The 6451-nt window shown below is 35.3% G+C and overlaps 1 long non-coding RNA gene across 2 annotated transcripts; it reads left to right on the top strand.

Moving 5' to 3' along the window:
* Positions 1 to 369: 369 nt before the first annotated feature.
* On the top strand, positions 370 to 5966 carry LOC116629623. Of its 2 annotated transcripts, XR_004298793.1 has the most exons (5): positions 370 to 491; positions 2767 to 2867; positions 3881 to 4016; positions 5108 to 5139; positions 5885 to 5966. It is a non-coding gene; the product is annotated as an uncharacterized LOC116629623 (long non-coding RNA). The 2 variants fall into 2 exon arrangements; XR_004298794.1 differs by lacking the exon at positions 5108 to 5139 and having other exon boundaries at positions 5885 to 5961.
* Positions 5967 to 6451: the final 485 nt, after the last annotated feature.

Raw genomic sequence — 6451 nt, 5'->3', positions numbered from 1 at the left:
GTTTTGAGTGTTGAGTGACTCCAGGGAAAGTGTCAACTGAAGGACTAGACGAAAAGGAATAACCCTGTATGTAGGATACAGACCAGTGTCCTGTTAGTAAATTGATTTGATCAAGGAGTTAGGAATGTGTTGAACTAGAGGTCGTGCCGCTTGCTGGAATTCTGAACTACTCTAAATGTACTGACCTAAAAGGCAAGGAAAATCAGCAGAGGCATTGCTATGAAGACAGCTTGGGTGAAACAGAGAGCATTTGTAATATTGGGAGGGTCCGTCCTGGCAGAGTGGGAAAGAGATTTATTTTGTTCCTTTGTAAATCAGATAAAATTCCTACATTTTAAGAATATTATCACTGAAGCTTCTTGCTTCAGGTTTTGCCCACTACTTACAGAACACTGTCTCCTTTTCTTTTTAATACAGGAATTTCAGAAACAGCTTACTAAAGCTCAAAGAATAATGATCATAGGGAATGGCGGCATTGCACTTGAACTGGTGTAAGTATATATTTTAAATCCTATTTAAACACTGCTCTGTGATTCATGTGATTATTGGCAGACTAGAAACATCTTGGTATTCTGAAATTCAAAGATAAATGTAATTGGTTTTCATATATTTTCAAGGAAAATGTCCACTTTATATTTTTGGCTTTCATGGAATTCATAGCTGCAGAAATGTCATTGCCAAACATGAGTTTAGGGAATGTTTTCTGTCTCAAGGGGTCACACACAGGTGACTGGAGAGGTGTGACCCATAGAGGTGTTTGGTAAGCATGGACTATCTTGAAAAACATTTTTTCATACTTTAGGGATTTCTAAATCTCTAAAGTGCACACTTTTAGAGATTTCTAGTCACAGCCCCCACCACTTTTTATTGTTTATACCCATCCTGCTTCACTCATTTATATGGTTACCTGTCTGGCCCATGACTCCCTATTTCAAGATCTGTGGTACTCTCAGCTCTTGGCTTTTTGGAAATTGAAACTTTAGTTCTTTGATGCAGGAGCAGCTGAATTCTTGACTTCAGAGCTCATTGCTGAAAAATCAGGGGCTAGAATTGCACATAAAAGAACCAGGTATACAACTGAAGATATAGCATCTGGTTCATTAATTCACAGATGAAAGCCATATAGAAAAAGGCCATAAGGACATTGAGCAAAATATTATAGTTGGGGGAGATAGGAATATAGATAATATTTATTTCTATATTCTACATGACTTAGATTTTCTAGGATTTTTTTTTTCATGAAAAATATGTATAAGTAAAACTGGAAACTTAGTGAATTAAATGAAGCAGCCCATCTGCACCTTTGCAAACATGCTGCAGTTGGACAGCACCTAAGGTAATTTTACAAAAAATGCAAGTGAGTTATAAAAGAAATACAGACCTCAGTTTTTTTATTTTAAAAGAGTTTTTTGTTTGTTTTTAACTTTTGGCTTATAAAATTCAAGAAGAATTTTTTAAGTTTTGAGGATGCTAAAAATTGACAAAATTTTAAAAATTGATGGCTAATTTTTTTATTGAATTATATTTGACATACATTATATTAGTTTTAGGTGTACAACAATAGTGATTGAATATTTTTATACATTATGACATGGTCACCTCAGTAGGCTTAGTTACCCTCTGTCACTGTACACACTTACTAGAGTACTATTGACTATCTTTCCTGTGCTGTACTTTACAGCCCCGTGACTTACTTATAACTGGAGGTTCGTACTTCTTACCCACGTCCCCTCTGGCAACCACCAGTTCTCTGAATTTAAGAATCTGGGTTTTTTTGGTCTCTTTTTTATTTTGTTTCTTAAATTCCACATATGAGTGAAATCATAGGGTACTTGTCTTTTTTGATTTAAATTTCACATAGCATAATATTCTCTAGGTCCATCCATATTGTTGCAAATGGCAAGATCCCATGCTTTTTTATGGCTGAATAATAGTACACACACACACACCATACACATATATACCACATCTTTATTCACCTATGGATGGACACTTGGATTGCTTCCATATCTTGCCTGTTATAAATAATGCTACAGTTAACATAGGGGTGCATATCTTTTTGAATTAGTGTTTTTTTTCTTTGGGTAAATACTCGTGAGTGGAGTTACTGGTCATTCTAATAATTTTTTGAGGAATCTCCATACTGTTTTTCACAGTGGCTGTACCAGTTTGTATTCTCAGCAGCAGAGCACAAGGGGTCTTGTTTCTCCACACTCTCACCAACACTTGTTATTTCTTGTCTTTTTGATTCTAGACATTCCAACAGGTGTAAGGTGATATCTCATTGTGGATTTGATTTGCACTTCTCTGATGATTAGTGTTGTTGAGCATCTTTTCATGTGTCTGTTACCATCTATATGTCTTTGGGAAAATGTCTGTCAGGTCCTCTGCCCATTTTTATTTTGGTTGGTTTTTTTGTTTTGTTTTTGGGGTTTTTTTTTTTTGGTTACTGAGTTGTATGAGTATATGTTTTGGATATCAACACTTTATCGGATAGATTGTACCTTTCATATTAACCATGTATATAACATGCAAAAACACATTGTATATACAATAAACACTTGATTGAAAGATCCATTTTATAACTGTTTATCACAAAATATTAAAATAATGAATAAAACGATCAAAACACATAACTTAGTTTAGTCATGCTGTATAAACATATGAGAATCATAACATTGCCTAAAAACTTGAAAACAAAAAGCATACTTCTCTGCCTGGCAGTTTTTAGATCATTTGAATTTTGAATTGCGTTTATCTTTTCAGGAAGGAAAAAGGAAACACAAACCAAAGCTGGTGCTGGTAATATGGGCAGTGCCTTGTGACCTGATTGGCATGAAGGCTTGAATCTTAAAGGTACAAAAGAGGTATGTGTTCATATACTAATTAAACCTAAGATGCAATTTTAAATTCTTGAACCATTCATTAAAGACTGATTACAAGTAAGTCAAAACAACTGCTAGGTCATTTTACTTAAAATCCAAAATGCTAGGACAGACAGGACCAATGGCATGTGGCCCAGTTCCTTACCAGTTAAGTATTTCACTCATCTAAAACTGACTCATGCCCTTCTTTTTAGTTCCCCAGGCAGAGAGATTTCCAGACCCGGACTACAGTGAATATAGCTGTCCTATTTTAAATTAATCCTTTCTCAAAGGTCACTTCACATGCATTATAATATTTCAAAGTTTATTAGATGAATTCTAAATAAAATATGTATTTAACACCCTAATTGGATAAGCAGATGACTTGCTTTTACTCATTTTATTTATTAGATACATTATATTTAAATAGTAAAAGGCTGTGATATTTAAGTACTGTAAGAAGCATATATAGAGTCCTCATTACTGTGTATGATCTCTTTTCAGCCTTGGGTAGTTTGGAGGGGAGCTGGCTTCACGGCATATCTAATTTTTGTGATAGAAATTATACAAAATCATTTTTTTCCTGCATCTTCAGATCCAAAGATTAATAGTATTTTTAACCTGAGAACTTCAGCAGTTTGGTTCAGTAAACATTATCTGCTATGTACTTGGCACTTTCCTAAGGTTCTGGATATAACAGTAAGTCGGCATAGACTGCCCTCAAGAGGTTTTTATAGTCTCTAGCAGTTGTAATTTTTAAAGACTGCATTTGAAATTATCAATGAAGCTTATACTAAAAAGTATACCCTTGGTGTTACCTGCCAATGCAACTACTTGTTCTCTTAAGTTCTGAATGGATTTCCCTCACTCCCTTCATGCACAAAAATCGTGAGAGGCTTATTTTGGGGCATCCAGTGTGTTTCCATTTATATTGTAAGAATTATTTTTCTGTATGTTTCTACGAGTGTATTGTAATTTTGGGGGGGATGTGTTACGGTGATCAGCATTGCTTTTAGTTTTCTCGTAAGATTCACATCGAAACTGTATGTGAAGTAAAGAAAATCTACCTTCAGGAAGAATTTAGAATTTCTAAGAAAAAGTCGTTGCCTTTTCCCAGAGACCATTGTAATCAGTCAGTCACAACTGATAAAGGTAAGTAATAAAATAAGAAAAAATACAATAACCACTAATTTAAAAGGAAGAAAACTTACTTAGTCTTCCTATATTAAAAAACTTAAGATTTCCATATGAAATTTAAACATAAAAAGTAAAAATGAAACCATTACTTAATAAGTCATTTCCTTTTCATTACTTAGTCTTCAAGTTTCCTAATACATGGGACTCACGGTGCTATGACCACCACAGCTCTGTGAGTCAATCAGAGTATCTTGCAGATCAAAACAAATCTAAACCAAAAAAACCTTTATGCTCTCAGAGGTGAAGTGACTTCCCCCAAATCAAACAGATTAAAAATCTATAAATTTGGGATTAAGAAACAGACTAATTCCTATTCCACACTTTCTGTGAGAACTATCACCATTGGAAGAAATACACTCAGCCGAACTAGCATATGAGATATTCCACTGTTTTTGAATTCTTTGAATGTTTCCATGGGAAAAGGTAGTGTTAGAGTTTGAATATGAGTAGTAAGGGGAAAACATTGAAAAGTGAGTTATCTCGTTGGACTAAACTCTCAGTGGAGTATAATGTATTAGTATTTTTAAAGAAATAATTTATAAAGTGATTATCAATTTAAATTTACTTTGTTAGAAGTTCTGTGTCTAAATTTGAAGGAAAAATGTTTAGAATGTCATAATTTTGTCATACCCAAAACAAGGAGATAATGTTGATTACATTGTAATTGTTTTAGCAAATGTGCCTTATAAAAATTAAGGGTTTTTTTTAATGTTGAATTAGCCAACATATAGTACATCATTAGTTTTTGACGTAATGTTCAACGATTTATTAGTTGCATATAACACCCAGTGCTTATCCCAGGTGCCCTCCTCAGTACCCATCACCCGGCTACCCCATCCCCCTACCCCCCTCCCTTCTGTAACCCTCAGTTTGTTTCCCAGGGTCTGTCATGGGTCCTTTTTTTTTTTAAAGTAAATTCTACATCCAACCTGGGGCTAGAACTCAAAATGAGATCAAGAGTCGCATGCTCTATTAACTGAGAAGGCCAGGTGCCCCTTAAGGAGTGTTGTTTTAAAGTCCTCTCCTGCCTTCTTTCTTTCTTCTAGGCATTATCACATAATTCTATGGACAGCTGAAGGTGATTACATTTGAGATTAAAGGGTTTTTTTTTGTTTTTGTTTTGTGGTTCTTTTTTTAAGAGGTATATATATGTGGAATTGACTAATGAAAAGAAAAACGGCTGTGATTTCATTGTCAGTGCTAGGAGTTAACACCAAATATAGAACCTTTTCTCTGTGGCAACAATGTAAGGTGAAATTTTTTGTCCTGCTATGATTATTTTTAACTGTTCATTGTCTTAGTGTAAAACTGTAACTTAAGGAAGCTGAAAACAATTTCGTTTACAGTCATGTTTTGATTTACAGTATTTCGTATTGCCTTAAGTCCTTAAGCAGTAAACGTCCCAGCATCAGTGTCCTCATAAATGGGACATAATGCACAGTTCACTTGTCTAAAGGTTGATGAGACAGACACCTATAAAATCTTACAAATGATTCTTTTAGAGAAACTATCTTATATTTTCTGCCTTTTAGCATTTGAAGCTCAGAAAACTGAGTAATATTGTAATTATGAGTGGGGTAATCATATGGTTACTGAGTGTTCTTGATCTTAAAAGTCTAAGAATTTTTTAGTTGGGCTGTCCTAGTAGGATTTTGATTCCCTGGAAATTCAGCTGAGTTGTCTAAAGTTGGCAGCTGTTTTTTACTCTCTCACCGAAGATCAGCATACCGAGGTGTAAAAATTTGACTTGTTCTTTTACTTTAGAACAGAAAAGACCTCTTTCATTTTTCTTCCCACATATGCTTATCAGGAACCCTGTTTAGTTTGATCTAGGAGAAGACGGAGGCCTGAAGGTGGATGCTCACATGCACACGTCTCTCTCTGATGTCTACGCTGCGGGTGACATCTGCACCGCGTCCTGGAGGCCCAGCCCGGTGTGGCAGCAGGTAAGCCGGCATCCACCATCACACCTTGTATCAGATTCCATCTGACGGTAAAGGAGTGAGTCACTACCAGCAAATCCAAATTTCTGGTTTTCCCACTTTGCTACTTTAAGTAGGAGGCTATCCTAGACATTTAAAAAAAAAGAATGTTTCCCTTTTGGTAAGTTATTATATAGTGATGGAACACACTGGTATGTCTTGTAATTGAAAAAGAATTATGGGCTATGACTTTTTCATCTTCAAATACTTACCAGCACTGTCCAGTGGAACTCTGTGATGACAGAAACGTTCTATACGTTTGCAGTGTCCAGTCAGGTAGTCACCAGCCTACATGTCTCTGTTGGCACTTAAGATGTGCTGAGTGAGACTGAGGAACTGAATTTTATTTACATTTAAGTTTAAATAGCTCCCTGTGTCTAGTGGCTACCAGACTAGACAGAGCAGCTT

Source organism: Phoca vitulina, unplaced genomic scaffold (assembly GCF_004348235.1).
Source record: "Phoca vitulina isolate PV1807 unplaced genomic scaffold, GSC_HSeal_1.0 scaffold1801, whole genome shotgun sequence".
Lineage (NCBI taxonomy): Eukaryota > Metazoa > Chordata > Mammalia > Carnivora > Phocidae > Phoca > Phoca vitulina.
This window is presented reverse-complemented; position numbering and strand designations above follow the sequence as displayed.